Here is a 26060-nt window from a genome sequence, read left to right on the forward strand (position 1 = left end):
AACAACAACAAAAGGCATAACCTACCCTACCAGCACTCACAATGAAAGCATAACCTAACCAAATGAGCAATTAAAAAAAGACCAGGGGCACTATTTACGAAAATGTAGATGAAAAGGGCAAGGACTTTGCTTAAACTTCCTTTAATGAAGATACATTAAAAAAAGGGCTTATTCAAAATTTTGAGTATCAATTGTTTCGTTTTTGATTTTTCAATGAAGATACCAAAACAGCTTTGTTTCGAAATCTAGAAGGGAATTGCCCCCCTCTCCCCGTTTTTAAATTTGTGCCCCTGGATATAACTGGCTATACATGACGGACAACAGCAACCGAAATTTCGTTGAACAAAAGAGAAAATTCTAACGAGGATAATTTCATTTCACTAGCTATAAGCTGTCCTAACATGAATTTTCTCTTTTCTCTAAACAATCTCTCGTTTGTTTTTATTTTCTCCATTGATGAAGCATTTCTATTGTTTTCCTTTTCAGCGTTAGTCAGTTGATAGAAGTTTAATGTCTGTTCTGGTCAAACCGAAGAGCAATTTTTGGGAAATTAATTTCGTTAAATAAATTACTGTGATGTCGGAAGACAGTCGCAATAAAAAACAAACTTTTACTCAGTAAAAGTAACAATAGTCGTAAAAGTTTTTCCCAGCAATGCCGACAGCCCATACTTCAGTCTGCTCGAGCTTTCATGAGGGGTGACGATACAGTATGAATGAAAAGGGATTCGGGAAAATTATTTTCTTAGTAACCTTTAGAAGACAAATTGCTATGTCCAGGTCGTATCCAAGATTTTTTGGAGGGGGGATTACAAGATTTTTCGGGGCAGTAACTTGGCACAAGCAAAGGGATTATTGACTATGTTACAATAAAAACTTGAAGCATAAAGGTAGAAAAAAAGGAAACTGTTTCCACTTCTACCGATTTTTTTGGGAGATCTACCAAATTCTTAATGCATCTTCCGACAAAAAGAGAAGATGCCAAAAGTCACCGCGGATTTGCAGATTGTTTGAAAAGATAAGTGGCAACAGCGACAGAGTAACGAATAAGATCTAAACAGGGACTTTTTAACAGGAAGTGGAAACAAAGACATAAAGAGGCAACTATTTACTTAATTTCGAGTCCACCACAGGCACGACGCCGACCTGAAGGAAAGTTAGGAGACACGATACTGCCCTTGACGGAGCAGCGTTTTCTTCCTACAAGTTTCATGCTTAAAGGGAAATATTCCCAGTGGTCTTTTTTTCAAAAATTCAATATGCTTTAAATTCCAACTAGGCCCTTAAAAACTGAACAACGCCCTCGATGGAAAAATAGCAGTCTCTTAGGACACGCTTCACGTTCGCAAGGGCTTTTGAAGCATTAAAACTGAATCCACACACCTTAAAACTTCAACAGAGTTTATAAAAAGCTAAATAACCTCTACGACACACATAACCTCTACATAACCCTCTACGGTGTCCCAACCTCATACATAACCTCTACGGTGTCCCATATCGACTGCTGCAATAAACACGGGCGATAATATCAGCTGACAAACTACGCATGACAATATCACAAGACAACACAAAAATACTTTTATGAGGCTCGAGAGAAAGCCCAAACGCTCAAGTTTTCTTTTGCAGCAGACATTAATGAATAACATTATTTCTCAATTTAATTAATAATGTTAATTCTAATATTAATTTATATTCTAATATTAATATTAATTTCTCAATTTACCTCATTTTCACTAGTTCATCCCTGCGTTTTGGCGGCTTCATAAACTGTTTATGTTTAATCGGGTGCCTCAATTACGCACATAAACAAATTACTAACACAAAATAGGGACGCCATAACTCTTATTTTTGTATCAAATAGCACATTGGAAGCCCAAGGTATGACATAATTTTAGCTAAACACTTTTTATTTCCTTCGTTTTGTGAGTGTACGCTACTGAGAACACACACACTGCGTGATGTATATTATAGTATAACACCTACAAAATCCGTCAGAAACAAATGTGGCAAGTAATCCGTCATGCAAGGAATGATCACAACACAGAATTACAATATCCATGTCAACTTATTGGAGTTCCACCGATACAAATAAGAGACTGCGATCATATCACATCGATCATATAAATGACATATAAGAACATCAATACCTTGCAAATATCATGATTACTATTCAATCAATCAATCGCTATAGTATTTTGGGAATAACAACTCTGCTACTATGATAGAAGTTTACTTCTGGATTGGTACGAAAAATGTTTCAGTTTCAGTACTTGTATCTCAGAGGCCACCGACCGTCATCTCATATACTATGATTCAAATGAAGTAAGACTGGTTAAGTATCATCTTTAAATACATTTTCGATCCAAGCTAGTTCTACAGGAAAATATAGAGCAACATACAACTTAAACAGAAATTACCCTAATTATTAGTTTCCGTAATTTAGTGTAGAATTTACCGAGATTTAGTTTGAAATTTACTAGAAAAATGTAATTAGCATAACTTAATGGAGAAAAAATAACACCAAAATCGGGCGTGAACATGATGCAAAACATAATTCGTCAAGAAATTCTGAAACAACTGGTGGTTTTGTCGCTTCCAGTTTTGTCAAACAATTCGTGGTAACGAGCTGTAAGTAAGGTGTGACTCGCCCCAATAGTGATCAAAACAGTTGAAAAAAATTGTTTCTCTTTAATTTAATAATAAACTAAAGAAAGTACACTGGAATGAAATCATTCGTCCTCAAAGACAGAATATATGTTTAAAATATCTGATTTTTAAGGCACAGTTTAATTAGCGCAAAAAAAGACTTAGGAGATAGTAGCCCCCTTCTTGTAATTTTGTTTCAAGTTGTAACTTCATTTTTTATTTTCATGGGCGTTTCACCAACGCCTACTAAATAGTCAAACAATTCGTTTGTCCGCGTTTTTGACGAACAGATTTTGCGGCTATTTTTGAAGTTTCAGTTGATTGAAGATTACTTGGAAAATAGCTGATTGTCAAAAAGGTGAGGTTTTGGAATTAATACTCTATGCTTTTTACTTGATTTTTATTACATATTAATCTTGAAGAACTGCACGAGCTTCTACTGACTTTCTGGGGGGGGGGGGAATCAATGCCTTCCAATCACTCATTACAACTTTGACAAACTCAGGAAGTATCTTAAAAAATACTAATTGTTTAAAGATGTTGATTAGACTGCTGCTACAGTTACTGGCAAATACTGCAAATGGCTTCGGCTAATGGCAATGGCAAATGGCTGCCGCTAAGGCAACTAACCTTGAGGCTAGGGTAGATTTATTAGCAATTGGTAGATTCTATTTATGAATGTGCACTTATTATGGACTTATTATGAAATAAATGAAATTTATTTCTCTAATTTAGTTATTACGCATAATTTTGATAGAATAAATTAAATATGTACAAAATAATCGGTTCTTGTCTGTTAAACGAAACACACTCAAGAATTACGCTCTGTAAGATCTGTTGAATCTGTGAAGTGCCGGTTTATTGTCTGTATTGACAATTAGCTTTAGCTCAGTGAAAAACTAAGATGTAGGTATATTTTAGTTAAATACTTAGTTGTTAATTTTTTTAGGTTAGGTGTTTAATATGAGTTCTGAGAGGCCTGCTTCCCATAATTCTTTGTCGTAGTTCCCATAATTTTTTAAATAAAGTATTATATTTTCATTATATTGTGGTATATTTTCATCATGTTTTGATATATTTCAGTAGGATTAACCATTGCACAAACCAATTTTGTCTTACAGAGAATATTTCTTGAGTGTGTTTCGTTTAACAGACAAGTACCAAATAATGATTTGGCTTATCAATCTTGGCGTAACCATTAACTATTTGCTTGTGGGCCACACGCATAGTACATTTTGTATATATTAATGAACATGAGCAATCAAAGCTGAACGACTTTTCATGATTTTGCTCCTCCACCTCAGGAAAAAAACATAAAGAATAAGGGCGTATCCAGAATTTGTGTTCGGGGGGGGGGGGTTGCTGTGGGTATTTTACAAAAAAAAACTCAAAAATTTGTTTATATACATTTTTTTACATTCATATGAGTCGGACAAAATTTTGGGAGGGGGAGGTTCAGACCCAGTACCTCCCCTTTTTGGATATGGCCATCCCTCGCAACCCCTAAGATTAAAGCCTTTTTGTATCTATCTTAATTGTTCCAACATGCCAATATCTCAACAAATATGGGATCTACTAACCATATCCCCCCTATAGTTGCTGATGATACTATTTTATAACCCCTACACTTGATGAACATTAAAAAGGTTTGCAATAATACAGGTATCCGGCTATAAAGATATAAAAAAGTACCTGCATCTTACAGATTCAGACTTCTAAAAATGCATCATAAATGCCATATGATGATACGAATTTCAGTTTCGGACGTAGCAACATTTACTACCCATATTTAAAGATTAAAAAGTTGTATTGTTCAGACATCAGTTCGGAGTCTATAAAGACCCTTGTAAGATACAATTATACCCCGAATCCTGCTACGCTCCATTGGAACTTAACAATGGGGCTAAAAATAAATGATCATAACCCATGCTGATTTCTGTCTTTCTCCAGTTGAAAGGAAGGCATAGATATAAAATGGATGTCAATCGAATTGATGAAATGAATTATTCAGGTATTTAACAATAAAGAAGTTGACATTTTTGAAAGAGTTTATCGCAGAACAAAAATGAAAAGAAGAATGTAGCCTACCAGCTGTTGTGATGAGAAGACTTTACCTCGATTAGGAGATATTCTTACTTAAAATTGCTCTATCATACCATAGGCACCATCACTAATAGACCAGAGGGGTAGGATGTCCCCCAGGAAAACTAGAAGACAATACAAAGTGGATAAAAAGGATAAAGTATAAGATGCTCCCATCTATTTCTTATTAAAACCAAACTCGTAATATCACTTAATTTCCCCTGCAGGAAAATGTCCAGGCGGCAACTTTAAGTGAAACCTCTATGTAGGCTTGGCTGTCAGCAGAGAAACCCCGGAAACAATGCCCCCCATAGAAAAACAATGGATATAACAACTCCAGTCATTCCATTTATTCCAACTAAGCTTATACACACATTTAAATTGTTGGAATTTCTTAACATCACACTCATTCATTGGGAAATTCCCATTCCCCCATCATGTCATTGGTTAAACTATACTGTAAGCTTGTCATTGGTAACACAAAAGTACTGATAGCCTATTAGTCGAACATAAATGATTCTATCCACAAAACAAAAGATGTCCCATCTCAAAATTCTACATGATAAGGCCCATAGGGTTTTTGGCTTTTCCTAGTTATATATTTTCCCCAGGAATTTTAATGGGAAAACAAACAGCAATGGTAGAAATCTCAAAGCAGGATGTGAACTAATGAGACTGACTTTTTTTTGCCTCAAACATGGCTGGATCAAGATTTTTCAACTGTTCACTCCCAAACGGGAGGGGGGGCAGTTCAATTGTGAGAGGTGTGGCAAGGTCGGCATTTTTCTCCTTTAAGAATTTTTGACCCCTGCTAGATCTGAAGATTACCTTTTTGTTGTAGTTTCACTTAAAAATGGCGTTTTGGTATTCTGTTTAGAGAAAAATATCGCCCCTCCTCTAGAATTTGAGACAATTTTTTCACGGAGGATTTTTTTTTCACGGATGCGCGTTTATTTGTTTTTTTTTCTGCTTTTTCCCAGGTCCTAGAATGCCGCGAGAGGGCTCATTCTAGCGGAAATAAAAAAATCTAGTGTCCTTTTTAATGACTAAGAAATTTGGAGGGCACCTAGACCCCCTCCCACGCTCATTTCTTCCCAAATTCAGCGTAGTCGAAAACCTAATAACTATATCTATGGGGACGACTTACTCTCCCACAGTCCCCGTGGGAGGGGCTGCAAGTTACAAAATTTGACCAGTGTTTACATATAGTAATGGTTATTTGGAAGTATACAGAAGTTTTAAGGGGAGCTTTTTGGTTGGTGGAGGGGTTGAGGGGAGGGGGTTACGTTTGAAGATCTTTCCATGGAGGTATTTGTTATTGGGGAAGAGAATTTCCATGAAGGGGCCCAGGATTTTCTAGCATTATTAAAAACAGCAATTAAAAAATACATATGAAAACATTTTTTCAACTAAAAGTAAGGAGCAGCATTAAAACTTAAAACGAACAGAAATTATTACACACATGAGAGGTTCACCTCCTCCTAATGCCTCGCTCTTTACACTAAAGTATTTTCAGTAACTTCAAGTATTTATTCCACGGCCTTTATGATTCAGGGGTCATTCTTAAGGAATCGGGACAAATTTAAGCCTAGTTTAAAGAGTGAGGTTCGTTACGTAAGTTGATTCGTAAGTTACGTATATTTTTTTACTAATAAAAATGTTCGTACAAAATTAAAAGTTCTAGTTGCCTTTTTAAGTAACCAAAAAATTGGAGGGCAACTAGGCCTCCTCCCCCGCTCCTTGTTTTCTCAAAATCGTCCAATTAAAACTATGAGAAAGCCATTTAGCCAAAAAAAAAATAATATGAAAATTTCATTTTAATTATTCATGTTCGGAGAGCCAAAATCAAAAGTTTTTCACTGTTTTAAAAAGTAGAGTTGAGAGAAAGAGTCAAACTTCAATGTAAAGAGTGGGGCGTCGAGGAGGGAACAGCCCCTTTCATATACGGAGTAATTTCTGATCGTTTTAAGTTTTAATGCCGCTCCTTACTTTTAGTTAAAAAACTTGTTTTTTTATTTAATATTTCATTAGGACTAATTTAATTTCACTTCTCAAGTGTGTTCAATATAATACACAAGTACCAATTTGTTTACTCTGAAGTAACTCGATTTTTGCAGTAAATAAAAGTTTGGCAAGGGATACAGTTACTGTGATGACTCAGTTTCAGCTTCACTGGGTTTTGGTCAAAACAACATAGATGATAAAATGGCTCAAAGTGATGACTCAAACTCTGTACTAAACTTGATTAATGTGAAGTTACTCGCTTTTCATGGTCAGTTAAATTAAAAAAAAAAAGTATTCTTAAATGAAAGTAAAGTGGCAATAAATCTTAAACGAACAGAACTTAAACGAATATCAGGGGTGCTAACCGCTCCTCAAACCCCCAGTTGCCATATTTTGTAACGATTTATAAATACGTACATATATACACATTCATATGTAATACATATAATCATATACATTGAATCTGTCGTAATGAAAAAGAAACTTTTTATTATTGGATTTCCCATTTCTATATCTGATGCTATGTTTGAAGCCAATTAAGAACATTCCAGGACACCTATGATGAAGGTCGTACCCAGGCCGGGGGTAAGGGGTTTGAAACCCTCTCATGAAGTGTTTGTGTGACTGGTAAAAATATAACAAAATGAATATAAATGAATTTTTGACGCGTTTTTGAAAGTTTTCATACCCCCTCGAAAAAATCTTGGATACGTTTTTACCTACGATTCACTATATAACCCAATATTAATAAATTTTTTGTAATATATAAGCAAATAGTATTATTTTACTATATCCAAAAAATTAAAGGGGTCACCCGCTTCCACAAACAAGGTACATTAACTGGCGCACGTCACACATGGCAAAAGAGTGGCACATGTGGCGTGAATTGTACCCTGTGGGGCTTTAAATGTGCCATGTTCCGCATAAAGTTTGCCATGTGTGGCGTGGTGTAAATGCACTACGTGCGATAGAAGTGACGCTTCTAAACGTATACCAGGTAGTTGAAACTTGAAAGTGTGTAACCCCTTGGTAAGATCGATGACACTGTTTTATACGCATCAAATGAAGATATCATTTCTCAACAATAGAGTGGAAATGAATAAACAATTTTTTTCATGCGGAAAAAAGAGAATTCAATATTACCCATTGGATTTTCACTATTTTGTTTCAATGCTTTCTGTATCCAGTCGTTTAAGAAATATGAAGAAATCTATCTTTTATTCTTAACTCTTCAAGTACCAAACATAACGGAGCAACAGATGGTGAGAAAATGGTTTAACAATCCAATTTAAAAAAAAACTTAAGAGCATTGTTGGATAATTTGTTTCGTTCAATAACAAAAGAAAACTATTGTTTTCTAAACTTGCCAACCAGTCAAAGTCGTTATAATAAGCTATCAAACCCAAACCACATTTTTTTTTGTACATAACAGTAACGATCGACGGTGCAACTTAAATCAACCATAAACTACCCTAAATATGGCAAAGGCTACTGTCACCCTTAGCCCCTGCTTTTCACGCTAAACTTTAACTTGTGCATAATAAATAGATCGAGAATGGATGAGCTCATTTAGGTGTACTTGCTTTGGACAATATAACAGTGGTTCAAATTTTTAAAACTACAGTTATCCGTCAAAAACAACCTTTTCTTAACAAGAGGGGATTTGTTACCCCCTTTCTACCCATTTTACGCACTTAGTTCAAACTTGTCACTCAAAACCAATAGAGTTTAGGGAGTAAAATCTCCCTACTTTATTCATTTTAAGAACCTCTCAGCCTTTAGATCTTAGCACACTTTGTGCCTCCAAAAACATATAGGGTATCCAGAAGGAGTTGCCACAGATTTGCCACAGTGGCGATGTCCTCTCATTGAGGCTGGAGCTTCGTATTTTTAGTTTTGGGCGATATAATGCAGTAAGTGTCTTTTTTTAAATCTTACTTAAACTGCTCGGTTTTATCATTCATTCCTTAGTCCCTTTTCAAAACTTGCATTCAAAGAGCTAAAATGAATTTAAAGTAATGCCTTAAAATACTGTTTTTTTCTAAGGAGTTTTTAAAGTTTTCCGTTGGTTTGTCCAGGGACCCACGGTCAGCCACACATAACTATTGACTGAATTGAGTTCAGTCCACCACTGAACTCAAGCGTTTTTATTCGGGGGGGGGGGCGGGCAAGAGGGGTTCATATCCAGATAGTTAAGTGGCATGGGCCATATTATAACCTTTCTTTCAATTATTGGGGGACAACTGCCCCCCCCCAAATGACGCCCTTGCTTGCATGCCTATTAATTGACTCCAACAAGGGGTAAAACTACGCATAGAAAACGTACACGATTAAGATTTCTCACTGGCAGAAGGTAAAAAATTGCGAGGGGTGCCCAGTTTAAGAAATTACAGATACCAGGTGGCACCTACCAAACTCGGCAGAGACTGTGCCCAGCGTAGTGAAACTATGCAGCGCCCCCATTGGAAATTTGTGGTGGAAAGTGGGTGCCCCCTCGGAAAATTAGCTATGTTGAGAGTATTGTTCGTCTCTTCTATGGTCTATATGTGCAAGGTGTAATCTGATCACAAAGGGAAAATGCAAAGAGATCGTTAAAAATAGTTTGATTTAGTGCATTTTAGTATTCTAAGGTCTATTGTAATTCCTGACGATACGTCCTGTTGAAATGGGAGATTATAGGAGATACTATCTTGATAGAGTTATGCATTATTGGCTTGAATTATCCATTGGTTCTACATTACATAAAATATTGATTCAAAACAAATCTATATAAAAATCTATATGCAATCCATATAAAAAATCTACTTAAATAATCTATATAAAAACCTATATTCTATATAAAATAATCTATATCAATGTATATCAAATATAAATAATATAAATATAAAATATAAAAAAATATATATAATCTATATCAATCTATATCAAATATGAATAATATATATAAAAAATCTATACAAAATTTCTTGGATCTCATTGTCTTTCCATTTTAAATTAAATGAAATGAAAATATTGAAAAATGGGTAGAACATTTAATAAGAAAGTGAATATTGTACGAAAAATAACTAAAAAACTCCATAGTAAAAATCATAGTTAAAGTTGGAACATTTCGGCTTCACATCCAGAAGCCTTTACCACCAGGTCGAAAAGCAAAAAAAAAAAAAACAAAAATTGACTTAAGAAAATTAACAAATACATACAAAGATGAAAAAAAGAAGAATGCTACAGGAGAAGAAAAGAAAAACGGAAGCAAAACATTGTGTTTAAACAAGCTCAATGTGTTCATTCATGCAACAAAACACAAGGCAGTGTTTGCTATATACTATTGTGTACACCTCCCCCGTCTTTTGATACAATAGTCTAGTAAAATGAAACAGTCTTTGATGGGAGGGAGGCTAATGCCGTGACCTGTGCCCTCCATTAGTAGTATAATGGCTTAAACGCAAATCGAGCAACCAATGTCTGCTAGATTTGATATTCTAGGACAGGTTCCAGTATTGGACTTTCTTAAAGTCCTTCAATTAACATCATTAACATAATTAACAATTATTTTATTTTCAAATGTTAAAGAAGATAATTGTTCTTCAGGAAAGAAAAAAAAAATTCCAAGATTTTCTTTTGGGGGGGAAGTGTATGAAAAATACTTTAAAAATGCATAAAAATTTGTTTTTACAGTTTGTCACCGCGAACTGTTTGATAGTTTAGGACAGGTTCCAGTATTGGACTTTCTTAAAGTCCTTCAATTAACATCATTAACATAATTAACAATTATTTTATGTTCAAATGTCAAAGAAGATAATTATTCTTCTTGAAAGAAAAAAAAATCCAGGACTTTCATCTGGGGGGAGGTGAACGGAGAATATTTTAAAAATGCATATAAATTTGTTTTTGCGGTTTGTTTCCACGAACTGTTTGATAGTCTAGGACAGGTTCCAGTATTGGACTTTCTTAAAGTCCTTCAATTAACGTCATTAACATAATTAACAATTATTTTATTTTCAAAAGTCAAAGAAGAAAAATTATTCTCCTGGAAAGAAAAAAAATTCAGGATTTTCTTCTGGGGGGGGAGGTGTACGGAAAATACTTTAAAAATGCTTAAAAATTTGTTTTTACAGTTTGTTACCACGAACTGTTTGATTTGATAGTCTAGGACAGGTCCAGTATTGGACTTCCTTAAAGCCCTTCAATTAACATCATTAACAAAATTAACAATTATTTTATTTTCAAATGTCAAAGAAAATAATTGTTCTTCTGGAAATAAAAAAAATTCCAGGATATTCTTCTGGGGGGAGGTGTATGGAAAATACTTTAAAAATACACAAAAATTCGTTTTACAGTTTGTTACCATGAACTGTTTGATTTGATAGTCTAGGACAGGTCCAGTATTGGACTTTCTTAAAGCCCTTCAATTAACATCATTAACAAAATTAACAATTATGTTATTTTCAAATGTCAAAGAAGATAATTGTTTTTCTGGAAAGAAAAAAATTCCTGGATTTTCTTCTGGGGGGAGGTGTACGGAAAATACTTAAAAAATGCATAACAATTTGTTTTTACAGTTTGTTACCACGAACTGTTTGATTTGATAGTCTAGGACAGGTCCAGTATTGGACTTTCTTAAAGCCCTTCAATTAACATCATTAAAAAATATTAACAATCATCTTATTTTCAAATGTCAAAGAAGATAATTATTCTTCTGGAAAGAAAAAATTTCAGGATTTTCTTCTGGGGGAGGTGTACGGAAAATACTTTAAAAATGCTTAAAAATTTGTTTTTACAGTTTGTTACCACGAACTGTTTGATTTGATAGTCTAGGACAGGTCCAGTATTGGACTTCCTTAAAGCCCTTCAATTAACATCGTTAACAAAATTAAAAATTATTTTATTTTCAAATGTCAAAGAAAATAGTTGTTCTTCTGGAAAGAAAAAAATTCAGGATTTTCTTCTGGGGGGAGGTGTACGGAAAATACTTTAAAAATGCATAAAACTCTGTTTTTACAGTTTGTTACCACAAACTGTTTGATAGTCTAGGACAGGTTCCCGTATTGGACAAAATCATCCTTCCCGGCTGATTATTTCATGCATATAAGGAAATATAAGAGATTATTAATAAACTGACAAGCTTGATTTACTAAAACGACTGAGAAGTGCATTTAAAAATAAAGGTTAAATGTCGGACGTCACGCACACAATTATCTCCTTTGACATTTGAAAATAAATTGTGATGTTAAGTGAAGGGCTTTAAGTAATTGACACAGCAATAAACAAGGCTTGGTTAATGCGTTGAGATAAATTTTGAAATGCGGTTAGTTAGTCTGATTGGAAAAAAAATTTTAACAGCGGAAGTAGAAAATGGTTAAGATAAAAGTTTGTAACCCGAGTTTGAATCTGAGAAATGTGTCTTTTGGCATACCTTTTAAGGCCTTAATGTGCAAATATATAGCCCAAATTTGTGTCACATATATTATATTTTTATCTTACTTTGGTATATTTGATTGGGATTGAGCGTCAGAGAAACATATTAGAAGATCATTAGGTAGGGCATACATCATTCAAATACTTTCTTACTAAACTCTTGCTATTTAATTACACTAGTAATTACCCAAAAACAAGATTCTGAAAACTTAATATAACAAAAATAGCGACGAAGACCACACTGCCTTTCCATACCAAACAAACACAAAGTAGAAACAATAGGGAATTTTTTTTTTCCAAGACTGTGGAATTCAGTTCAGTGGATATCTCAGTCCAGGTTGAACTTCGTTGAAGTAAGGATGCTAGGGCTGTTTAAAAAAATTTTAATATACATTATTAGTTTTAATCCATTTTAGTGTAAGTTTATATATATATATATATATATATATATATATATATATATATATATATATATATATATATATATATATATATATATATATATATATATATATATATATGGTGTTGTGCTGAAGACAGCCCTTGGACATAGGGCCGAAATATCCACTGAACTGAATTCCACTCTCTTGGAAAAAAAATTCTCTATTGTTTTTACTTTGTGTTTGTTTGTTATTACAACAAACAATACTAAAAATAACAAGCCAGTGACACAATTTGAAATCAAAATCCTGGTGAGCGGCACAAATTTCAGTAGTGGTTTAGAAGTTCTATTTGTGTATCATACCCCCTAAAGAATTCATAACAAGGCACATTATTAAAATGCAATAACAACAACTATAAACTGTTTACTTTACGGTGATTTGAATTAAAAATGCTGGGCCATAAGATTATACATAATTAAAAAACAGATACCCCATATGTTAATAAAGACGCTGCATATCAGTGGTTTTTAATTGGCCTTTGATTTCAACCTAAGGTCTTTAATTCCACAAACAATACTATAATTAAAGAATTTTAGATTTTCACTTAATAACAAGGGCTTTTTCAAATAAAGGCTGCCTCGCAGATATATGAGTGAAATTCTAGGCTATTAAGATGTAAATTTTGCGTTTTAGCCTTTGTATTCTCATATTCAAAATTCATCTCTCACTGAGAATGGAAGAAAGTAAGATGGGGAAGGAAGGAGGCAAGACTGTATCTAAGAGGTAGGAAGTTCAGGGGTTGAACACCCCCCCCCAAAAAAAAACTCTGACTCGTAAAAACGTAACAAAAATACATAAAAACGAATTTTTGATACCTTATAAAAAAAATTGTGAGTCCCCCGCCAAAAAACAACCTTCCTCCAAAAAAAAAATTGACACAGACTTGTTTAATTCCCTAAAATTATTGACTGACTCATAAAAAGTAAAAAGAATATATATAAACAATTTTTTTTGCGTTTTTTAATGTTTGTTTTCTAACAAACAGCACCAAGAATCTCATAAATTTGAAACTACCAAAATAACAGACTAACAAATCTTGATTTTCAGGGATGAACAGTCTTAAGATTGTGAAAATGTTGTTTATTTTTATGTCCTTGGTAATCCAAATTGAAAAGCAATTGAAAAGCAATATTTGCAAGGTTTAAAAAACCAAACAATATAACGTTGATTGCAAAACGTTTAGAGTTTTTTTTCTTCTTAAATCTTGTAGATTTTTCAACAGATATCTGTTCAGTTTCATAGCTGGCTTTGTTTTTTTTTATTATTTTTATTGTTTTTTTAGCACTTAAAAAATTTTGTATAGAACAGTCAAATCTTCAGTCCTGGTTGGACTTCGCTGAAGTAATGATTCTGAGACTGTCTTAATTTTTAATTTTACTTTTAAAGATCCCATTTTATTAATTCTTATTTATTTAGTTTCATTGTCTTATTTTATACAAATTTCACTGTCTTGGATACATTCCCTATTGTTTTACTTGTTTTTTATTCTACTTTGTACCTTCATTTTAAAAAGTAAAAAAACACCCCCCCCCCTTCATTTGCCTGACTCGGCACCACTTACTGGATTTTACAATAATAAAAAAAGCAATAAAAGCGCAGTGAAAGCCTTCACAACATTTTTTTAGCATCACCTGTTCTATAAAAATGGAAAATACACAATAACGGGAAAAAATGCAATAAAAAAGCAATGTGGAATAATAAATTATTATTTGTAATACAACAGAAATAAGCAATAGTTGGATTTTCATTTAAAAATTAAGCCTAAAGTTAAAAAAATTCAAAACTGCCATTTTTTTTGAGCGGCAGAAATTAAGGTTGACCTGGTTGAGCCTATCAAACTCCTGTATATATATATATATATATATATATATATATATATATATATATATATATATATATATATATATATATATATATATGAAAAACAGCATTTTATCAAATTAGAAAATAGTAATTACAAATCTAAATACCTTCAATTCCTCTTGAGTCAGATTCTGTTTCTTTGGTCGGGATGTGCAGAAATGTTTACTAGAAGCCGATTCTTGTGTTGCTGCAACAGGGGTAAATTTCTCATGCAAATTACAATTTTCTCGTTCACCGTTCTTGACCTCAAATTCTTCATTACCTTGTTTGTTACAATCATGGGTATATTGATGGCCATACCGTGACAGCACATCATATATGTCATTAGTGGGTAGGATTGGGTTGTGTTTATTGGAATTACCCTCAGAGGCACCCAAACATTGATTTTGTCCGTTGCGCAGGTGGCTATCTTTGTTTTTCACTTGATCTGATTGAAAATGCAATGGTCTGAAGTTATCCTGAGAATCTTTTGTCTTAAACTCACCAGGGATTGGGGGAAGGGGCCTAGCAGGAAGTTGTTGAAAACCCGCTGAGGCTCGAATATACGGCTCTGGGACTGATCTTTCATCACGCACTGTTGGTGTACATGGGGTCAAGGCGTCAAGAACAAATTCCGGGGTAGGGGGAATTTCACAGCGTCCCCCTTTCTTAAGTGTTGAAAGCCACGAGAGATCCTGTTGACATCGCTTCTCTAACGTCTTGTATGATGGGTTTGGTATTAAATTAGTTGGTCTAGTAATGTTAAAATCAGTTTCGTCCCTTGAGGCGGCTTGTAATTGATTTTTGACTTTTAGTGTCTCGTAGGCCGCCTCATGTAGCCCACGGTCCTCGCTTTTAGTATCAACGCTATCTAGCTTTTGAGAAGTATCTCTAATCGATTTTAAATCACAGCCTGACTTAGAAACTTCTGACAATCTTACTAACGTTTTCGGCCTGTTGCTCAACGTCCCATACATGGAGTGTTTCAGCGACGTTACTGACTTGGACGGCTTCAATCTCGCACTCTCTAATGTCCGACACTGAGAACTTGTTCTTCTTACAAGTATACTTTTCATTTCAGATTTTATTACACACAGGGGAACCTCTTCCTCAATGTTGGACACAATTTCTTTTGATTGTTGACCCAATGCATCCTTTGAAGGGGTGGAGGTACTTCTTTTCAGGCTATAAAACTTCTGTGATCTCTCAACAGGGGGTAATGCTTTTTCACAAACAGATGGCGCACGACAAATACCGTGTTGAACAGGAAATCGCAAAGAATGGAATTTATCAACACCTGGCCCCTTATAGGAGCACCCAGTTGTATTGAGATCAGCCCCGTAACCTGAGTCTGTTGTTGACACCCTTCGTCGTCCTTCCTGTTCGCTTGACAATTCAGATACACCACTTGAGGAAGAGATGACACTGTCCCTGTCATTAAAAGCTACAATTTTGTCCCTTTTTTTGTCATTAAATATTTCATCAGAGTCATACCTGCCACTATCACCACGAGAAAAAGTTCCTAATTCATCTGTGTTCTCAGCTATGCAATGCTCAGAGTTACTTGGCCTAAATATTTTAAAGCCACCATCTTCTTCATCGCTCGAGGCTTCTGTTTTCGTATCTACAAAAAACATGGATTTGGCATGCCTTGAGCGCTTGTCCCTTACACATTTCCTAGTTTGAACTGATAAATCCCCATCAATTTTCCCTGGTGTAGATGGCGACTTACGCATTCGCCTATCAACATTAGAACATGATAAAGATCTTTTTTTCTTAATATGCAGCCACTGGAATTTTGATTTTAATGTTTGCAGCCAATTATTAGTTTCCGTGTCACAGTTTCCTTCTCCGTTTTGTACTATCACTTTCATATGGGTTGTTTTTTCAGGGTTTGAAGCTACTGTCACCCTTCGAGTTTTCAGCGACTCCATCATTTCTGAAATACAATTTATTCAGTTATTAGTCAATCAACACTAGTTTAAAATAACAATTTTTAAATACAAATTACAAATACAATTTGTAAGATATGCCGTCGTAACTATTTCCTAAACGTTCAAAAGCATTTTTGACAGTCCAATTTTGTACATGCGTTATTCCTATTAAAATTGCCCCTTTCAAAATTTAATCTTTGTTTTAAAAACGAATAGAGTTTTGTTTTTATGTCAGTTTTTCAGTTGTAAGGAAAACAAAGCCAAGCACAGCAAACAATTATGAAATGAACTAAAATGAGTGTTTAGAGGGCACGTGTCTGGGAAATACAAGGACACTTTTTAGACAGCTTATGACATTAATTTACGAAAAGGTAGGGGGGGGGGGGGGTCAAAACCTATTTTTCAAAATCTAGTGGTATAATATAGTTGTTTGTCTATATTTTTCAATGAAAATATCTAAAATATATTCTTCAAAATCAAAGGAGGGCAAAAAATTTAGGGGGTAATCGCTCTCCTCGATTGACATGCCTGTGTTAAGTAAATCCTAGCAATCTTATTTCCTAAATCTTTGTACTACGTCTCTCAAAATTTTTAAATACAATACAAGGTAAGCCAGAAATAAAGGCGTTTTGCTTTTTAAGCATAAATGTTTTATCTCTTTTATTTTGGACAGCATTACAACTTATTTTTCTGATCAGAAATAATGACTTATAGCCGAAGATTGACAAGGGCATCAAAGGCATGGTTATTGTAAGAATCTTTGAGGCCCTGCTCTATTCCTCCATGGGCCAGAAATATCAAGTTTCTTAAATTGTTGCCATATTTTCGATATTTTAAAATGATTCGCAAGTTTTATGCATTTTTAAAATGCATTCTCCCTCCACCACGTTTTATGCATTCTCCCACAATTTTAGCTTCCTTCCACCACACCCAACTGAATAAATAAATTTCTATGTTCGTGTCTAACCCTATCTAAATTATTCCTTAATTTATTTATTTAATGTTTCCTTAGCAAGGTAAAGGAGCCAAAGCAGGGACATAAGTTTATCGTTTGACACCTACCGTGTCACACAGTGAGTGACACAGTGGTTGTGGCACAGTGGTGCAAAACTGTGAGTGCCAATTACGATTTAGGAATATTTGTGGTTTTGTAAGCTCTGGTGATTATATTTCCGTATCTATTAACAAATGATGAATAACATGCATGTAAGACTCCTCTAACAAATCAAGCGTAATCTTCAGATCAAGTCCAGCTGGTGGCCCTAAACGCGCGTGTAGTTAGCGGCGATCTGTCTTTACGGCCCTCTGCTTTGTCTTACAAAAAAAAAGGATTAGGGGGCACCAATTAGAAGTATGGGGTAGGAGGGGGAAGTGTGCTGAGGACGGCGAAAATTAAATTTGCTTGTCTGAATCGGTTTAGTGAAAATTTACAAAACCATGAAATATACACATTAGAAAAATCTGTTTAGATTTTGAGCAGTATATGTAGTTTTCGGTATTAGCTGGTGTCAAATTAAAAAAATGAAAAGTAAGTGGAAACTCTGCCGAAATGAGCTAGTCCAGAGGGTAGTGTGTTTTTAATCCAAAATGCGCTAATTGTGAGGGTAGTCACACATCATATAGCCTAAAATATCGCATTCAGCGTGATGTCCTAAGCAAACGTGTGATTCGGAAATGACCGTAGAATTGTCCCTCTCAATCTGCTCTTTTAATATCAATGGCACGAAAGATTAATATGGATTATTAAACCAAGAATTGAATGATACATTTTGTTTTTGCAAGAACATTTACTTCCTGCCATCTCTGTTAACCCTCTACGAAGAAGCAGCCACCAATATTGCGTTTACCCCCAATGCCCGCAAAACGAAAGGCCGACGCTCTGGGGGCCTTGGATGTGATATTAAACGATTAAGCTACTTCTTTGTCACTTGTCTGATCTCATTTCTCTGATAATATTATGGCAATACAATATGGTCACCTTGTATCTATAAATATAAATCTTCCCTGCGATCAAAAACGACTAGCTTCTCTTACTAAGTTTTCTAGTGCCTGTTCATGCCTTAAAACTCTATTATGCAATATTGAAGCTTGAGTATCGGTGGCAAGTGATAGATGACTCCAATTGTGGTGTTCATAGCTCCTCTACTCGTATAAACTTAGTTTTAGATTCGTTGGCAATTGGTTACCGTGTAGCACCCAAAGCTCTTAATAACAGTGGTAGTGTGGCCAATATTGACCGTTGTATCTGAGCCGCCGATGTTCCCTGTTCTGTCGTTCATACTGACGAAGACGAATGTGATTTTGACCATCTTCCCCTCCCCTTTACTGTGAGGTTAACCGCTGATCCATCCAATATCCCTTGTGTTACTACTTAAAAAAATTGGCCCTACTTACAAAAATTGAGCAGAGCCATTTGGCCTTTATATATTTCTACCCTAACAGCTCTGTTGTCCTGCGTCAAGATCCCTTTTAATTTACTCTGCACGAGTGTTTTTTCGCCACAATCCCGAGTGCAACTGAATGTTTATTACCTTCGATTAGTTGAGTGCATGAAACAAGCAGAGAATTTGGCTGCCCTCCTTGTCCGGGTTAAACTCAAAACTCGAAGCCTGATTTAGAAAGAAAACTCCATTCTTAAAGCCTTCAAAAATCGGGCTACATTCGGGCTAAAATTTGTGCTAATTGCTAATCACTAGAGCTTATAAAACCACAAATACTCCTAAACCGTAATTGGCACTCACAATCTTTGAGATAGCTGTTAACTTACGAATAGCTGTATTGAAAGACATTGTTTGATAGCTGTGTGAAAGGGACTGTTCCTTCCTCAACGCCCCGCTCTTTACTCTAAAGTTTTTTACTGTTTTAAAAAGTAAAGTTGAGAGAAAGAGTCAAACTTTAGCGTAAAGACCGGGGCGCTGAGGAAGGGAACAGTCACTTTCATATACGGAGTAATTTCTGTTCGTTTTAAGTTTTAAACCTATTTTTGTTGACTATTTTCTATAGTAAGTTCAAATAATAAATTAATAGGCGTTACTAAAAAGTTACTTGAACCAGAAGGGCTATTTAATAAATCATATACAAAGGTTACGGCGATATGGTTTGTATAGTCCACCTAAATTGTTCCTTAAGTTCTTTGAAGGCATACCGACACAGCAGAGGGTGCGATAATTACGTGCCGCCTTTCCAAATTGACCATGAAGACAAAATAAATGAGTAAATCACTTTCATTTGAGCACAATTCTAAGAATAAACTTTGCAAATTGAAAGGGAAATCAACTTCCTGCAGTACTTAAACCGCGAAAAGACAAACTAAAGAACCACGTACCATTTTTCTGGTAATTTAATAGGCTGATAACGGAGCTGGTAATTTATGGTAATTCTGGTAATTTAATAGGCTGATTAGCTTGAATCCATGGCTTGGTTCGATTAACTTATTCCTTCTTACGCATCAAATGTACTGAGAGAGGTCGATGTTTAGTCAGTCGCGGCCATTGGGGGAGGGTGGAGTGAATAGAGGGTATGTGCTATCCCTAGGTTCCTCCTCCCCTAAATTTTTAAAACTACACTTTTTTCGTAGTATTTTCATTGGATTTTTTTTTGTATTTTATTGAGCATTGAAGGAAAAACAACAACTTTGCTCACCCCTAGATTTACAAAAATGAGCTTGTGCCCATCCCTATAAATTTTCGAAAATTGACACCACTATGTTAAATGCTTCTACAATTGGGGCAAATCCGGGGAACAACGTCAGGGCATTGCTGTAATTTATAACCACACATTCAAATACATTTTTATTGTTATTATGCATGACAACCCATACTGAGTCAATGTTCAGGCCACAAAGGCCCATTGCCTCCTTTGCAAATATATTCATACGAATTCATCAATCTTTCAAAATATTCTTTGGGAATACACCAGTGAAGCCAACTTTTGCTTAGTATATATATATATATATATATATATATATATATATATATATATATATATATATATATATATATATACATATATATATATTAGGGCAATGGAACAAGCCTAACATTTTACTCCAAATGGGCAATCAACACAATAATCCGGTATCTGAAAGTGAAATAAACCGCATAAATTACTTTAAAATGTAAACATACGGACCCAATTATATAATAAACTAAATTTCAAAACCACAGAAACACAAACAACAAAATATTTATGGTATCACAATATATAAAGCAAATCATTCTTTTAATTGTGTTATCTCAAAAGCTTTTCACTATACTAGGTGGAAAGAGCTTTCTTCTGATTTGCTTATGATTCTATTCTGGTGCATATTGGTGTCATACCCCCAGATTATCTGGGGATATCCTTTTTGCTAAAATTTAAACAAAAACCTCACATATTTCATTAATATAAAATTACGCAACAGTTTGCATTTTATTATCTGCTTATTATTTCGTAGATAAAATAAAATATAAGGCTACTAAATATGAAACTTTCAAACCCAGGTTGTTCCAATTAATATGAAAGGTAGGATCTACGTAGATTTACTAGTAAAATCCTAAAAGCAGTAGCGTAGTTAGGGGAAGGCAAGGGGTAACGCCTGTCCTGGGTGCAGCCTATGAGGGAACACCAAACAGTGTTACTTGTATTGTGGTAGTGATGGTGAGCGCGGCGTAAAAAAAACACATTGTCCCCGAGCACTGAAAATCCTAGCTATGCCTCTGCCTAGAAGGCAACAACGGTACGCAAAGTGGGGGGCAGGGATTATTCATTGAAGTATGAGAATGTGCGAAAATTAAAAATTATTGACACTTGTAAAAAGACGGTTTTTCTGGCAAACAATCAATGTTCATACTATAATCTGAAAAAATTACATGTCCGTACCCCTAGAATAGTTTCTGAGGGTGTCTTTGCAACTAATATTGCAATAATAAAAATACACTAAACTCACTATGGTGAGAGGCTCACAGAGTTAACCGAATTTTATGCGCGCATTTGAACCGCCACTCCTAAATAGAAAGAAGATAGTTTTAGACAATGAATAGATATGCTATTCATAGAAAACGAATAGCATAGTAAATGATGAAATACTATTTTATGAATAGGTTACTAAAAGTTTGACTTCAAAAGGAAAGCGGGAAAACACTCATTATAGAATAAAAAATTAAAGCCGGGTAAAATGATTAAAAAATGAAATTAAGTCAACCGAATAATGCAGTTTGAAGTAGAAAGGACATTTAACTCAATTAAAAGATATTAGTGTCACTGAATGGATTAAGTTGTGGTTTATTGGCTTTAAAGCTTATTTCATGCAAGCTCATAGGATGTTATTAGGGTGAGGTTTATTTTCTCTCTCACTTTTTCATTATGACAAAGATTTATTTATTAATCGCATAATTAGTTTCAGACATAGATGGGCCTGAAAAGGGTTCCAGAAAAAGGAACTTTGAAAGATTAATACTACCTAGATTTCACATATGCCCTCCTTATTACACATTTATCAAAGGAGCGACCTATATTAATAGTAACCTAGGCTTAAAAATACAGATTTTTGATAAGAATATACATGTTACTGTGAATATCCGAAATTAATGAATGTCAACATTCACTGGTGAAAGTCCGAAATCCATTTTTCTTTCTCCTTGAATTTAGTCAGCATTGCCAGACAACTTTTTTCAGTTTTATTCAAGGTTAGATGGTGACAGGCTAGGCTAGGTTTTTAACCCATTTCTGAATTTATAAGCTAATTTAACCTAACCTAACTTTTACCATCAAACCTTGCATCAGATTGAAAAAGCTGATTCGCAAAGCCGAAAAAACCAAAGCAGAGAAAAAGGAATTTCAAACATTCACCGGTAATAGTCGACACTAACCAGATTTCGGACATTCACATTAACATTTGCACCAAAATAATCTAATTTTATGGTGATTATACATATTTAAATTTCATCAAATTAAAAGTTACCTATCAGAAGCTATGAATTTCTTTTTGGCTCATTTTGGCTAAAAATTTTGCTGATTTGTGCAAAAGGGAGGAAAAAAATCCTCAAAAGGGTAATTGATCTTGATGAAGATAATAACATCGAATTCAGAATGTCAGAGCACCCTACTACAGAGGGTTCAAGCCCCAGTATTCAAAGATAGAACATATCTGATAGAGGTGGATATATAAAGATAGATCCACCAAGATGGATGATCACAGAAGTGTGTTTTTTCGTTTTTTCTGCTTTATTTGCCCAGAGGTGATCACATCGAACAAATGGTCCTAGAATAAGGCTCATTTGAAAGAAGGCTCCTTCGAACAAAATTTAATAATGTATTTCTAACCCGCTACAATAAAAAAACAAAAACAGTAAAACAAGAAAAGAAACAAACAATTGAAAGTTCTACAGTATAAAACTCTATGTCGTTACTTAGCAATAGCAACTAGCCTGTGAGTTGATGAAAAGCCCAGGAACAGCCAAAATTAAGATAACAACGTACTAGAAGCAATAAAAAAAAGATCTCACTTTCTTGACGTAATCCGTGCAATCCAAATCACTCAAAATCATGAAAAATAGGCATGATGTATCTCAATTTTGGATCACCAATCCTAGCACCAGTGTAAGTAGGCAAGTCTACTGATGTAATTTATGATATGTTTAGAAGAAAAATATTTGTGTTATGACTTATGCTGATAACAACTCGACTAGGAAAAGTAAACAGTCATTTGTTTATACTCCAATTATTATTGCCATAGAGATAAACCAAATCAGTTTCCTCTGTCTAGGTCACAAGATATAGGCAACATAAGTACTGGTGTAACCTAATTTTAATTGGCTTCTTTGTTGAAATTTCATAATGTCACGCTGGTTAACAGACGTGCTTAAATTGGCATGATGTACCATGTAAACTGTAACTTAAATTCTTTTTATGCAGAATTAATAAAAGTAGCTGTTCCACTTGTGATTGTGGTGATGAAGAGACTTTAGACTGGATATTGTGTAATTTTTGTTTTCTTTTTTTCCTTTGTGCTATTTAGTAGATTGTATCTTGTAGCTGTATTTGTGATATACTCTATGTACTATACTCTATAGATTAGATTATGAAATACTCTGTACGGGTTTAGTCACCAAATGAAATCATTCTTGTACATATAAAATAACCACAGTAAATTAAATTAGGATAGCGAAAAAGGTAACTGACGTCGCATACTCAGTTGTTTTTACTTTTTAATCAAATACATAAAGTTTTTTTAGTTATGTATTAATCTTTATGCTCTTTATTTTCTTTTGATTTAATGATCAAGATCAATTCCTATTTACGTGCCTGAAGCAGCGTATTATATAGGAAATTTTCGAATGAAGTTATTGATTAAAATTTGATGATCTAAGCCAGTCCAGATTTATTTGTAAAATCGGGTGAAATTAAACAGAAGATAATTAGCGGTTTCTCATACATCAATAATCGATACCATGTCGGTGATAACCGTAGCATGATTCTAACTCGAAACGGATCCTGTGTTTTGTTTGCGGACAAACAAGCTGTTTTAATTAGCTCTAATCGGAAGAGGTTGAAAGTTCTGGTATTAAATCAACATATATCTAAATGATGTTTGAGTTTCATATGGAGGGTCCCGTTTTTCCCGGATGCATAACAGACATCTGGGTGAATTTGAGAAGAGCATAAGATTTTTATTTTCCAACAGAAGCCGTTTCTGGAGATTGAAATGATTAAACTTGTTCCGTTCTGTTCAATAAGATAAGAATAGAAAACTTCCTTCCGACAATGAGGAGACACATTGCTTATCTGAAAGCAAAACTCGTCAGACGGAATTTAATATCTGATCAATCGCTAACTGAATCTGTTCAGTCATAAAAAGGAGCAGGCACTTATATCATCAACATGGCCGTACACAGGGAGGGGGAGGCTCATCCAGTTTGAACCCCACTAAGTTGTTAGAACTAGATCTTTGTTTTCAATTTGTCAGATAAGGGCAAATGTTATGAATATATTTTTCTCAGGATTTTAAAAAATTGGTAAATGTGCTTGATTTCCGCAGAGACCTTAAAAAAGTTTGTCTCCGGTTGCATGATTTTTGAAGAATAGTTAAATTCAATTTCATTTGCTCTCAAGTCCCCCTCCCTCCCAAAAAATGGAAATGTAGTGTTTAGTTTTTTGATGAATGGAAATAGGTTTTATTTAAGTGTGTTGGCAGGTTGAATGAGTTGTTGCGACCAGGAGCTGGGCACGTGCAGGTTTTTTTTTCTCTCTCTCTTTTTTCTTTTTCTTTTTTTCCATATTTTATTCCTGTTTTTAAGGGGTTACTCCAAGCAAGCGTATGTTCTGTTCCATTGGTTCTTTTAGTGTTTTCTTTGTGTGTTTTTGTTGTTTGTTTTCTTGAATAAACCACGTTATTAAATTGAAATTGAAATTAAATTGAGTTCCTGTTACATTTATACGAACATTATAACCCTTAACGACTAAACAAGGGTATGTTTTGTAACAAAACAAACCAGACGCGCAGAGATGAACTTTGTTTTTTTTTGGGGGGGGAGAGGGAGTTTGAAGACAACAAGAAATGGCATATTCAATTAAAATCTAGGAAACCGTGCAAACTTAAAATCAATGAGACTTTTGAGTCAAACCCATTACCCCTTGTGAGTATCTTCTTGATTCGTATTTGTCCTGATTTATTAACTATTCTATTCGATAGCAGGCTAAATAAAATAATAGGTATTAAGCGAAGAACTACTTAAATAAGGTATATCCCTAATAAGCCGGATTAGTATATATTCGCAGAGCCTTATTAAGAGTGGGGAAGGGTACCAGATCACGGTTTATGGAACCGGACTCAATTCCATCTCTGCTGTGTTAAGATTGTCCTTATTCTTATCCTTAAACTGCGTTGCTTGAAGCGGAGTAGACCTATAAGAAAATGGTTTGAAAAGGGAACCCCCTCGCCCCCCCCATAAAAATAGTTTCTCACAAACAGGTATGTACACGAGGATTTTCTCTGTAACGAGAAATAATATTAACGATTTAAAAAGGAAGTGCGCAGAAATTGGGAAAATTTTTGTATTTTTGGGGACCCATCCCCAGAGCTCCCCTCCCCTGCATACAAAAATACAATAAACGAATTGTGAGTATTATAAAGTACATCTAATTAGGAACAATAAGAGCCCATTTAGTTTTCTCCTAACATAAAAAGAAGAAATACCAAATTATGCTTATGATAAGCACATTTCATTTTTTTTAACAGAAATTTACTAAGAAATCTTCATAATGAAAAAGCATATGCGAACGTAGCAGTGGTATTAAGAAGATAATCATTCGGTTAGAACGGAACATATATATCTGATGAATACAATAGTAATGGAAAATAATTTTTAACAAAACTTCTGAACAACTTGCTTTGAAAATCCAAATGGAACACAAATTTTTCAACCTAATCCTTGTTTTTGTTCAAATCTCTTCTGAGATCGAATATAAAAAAGGAACCAGCATTAAAAATTAAAACCCTACAGTTTTCATTTCAGTTATGAGGAGGCTACTCCTTCTTCAATCTTTTCACGCAAAATTTTTTAGTACTTGAAGCCTCTAATAGAGTTCTCATTAAGCGATTTTCATTAGAATCCTTGAATTTTTCAGGTGTCTTCCCTTTTTTGAAAATCACAAAAATTTTCTCAGCTTTTGATGGGTAACCTTAAACTTAATTAAGTTTATATTTTGGAATCAGC

At 34.4% G+C, this 26060-nt stretch overlaps 1 protein-coding gene across 2 annotated transcripts in view; it reads right to left on the reverse strand.

Moving 5' to 3' along the window:
• LOC136037684 (uncharacterized) overlaps positions 1–26060 on the reverse strand; it is a 79747-nt gene that overhangs the window by 46763 nt on the left and 6924 nt on the right. The window contains exon 1 of one of the 2 annotated variants that reach the window (XM_065720436.1): positions 22851–23008. The exons of the other annotated variant lie outside the window; for it this stretch is intronic. The gene's annotated coding sequence lies outside the window, so the exon portion shown is untranslated. Of the gene's footprint in view, positions 1–22850; positions 23009–26060 lie in introns of those variants that run through there. 2 annotated transcript variants of the gene reach the window in all.

This window comes from Artemia franciscana, chromosome 17 (genome assembly GCF_032884065.1).
Source record: "Artemia franciscana chromosome 17, ASM3288406v1, whole genome shotgun sequence".
In the NCBI taxonomy this organism is placed as follows: domain Eukaryota; kingdom Metazoa; phylum Arthropoda; class Branchiopoda; order Anostraca; family Artemiidae; genus Artemia; species Artemia franciscana.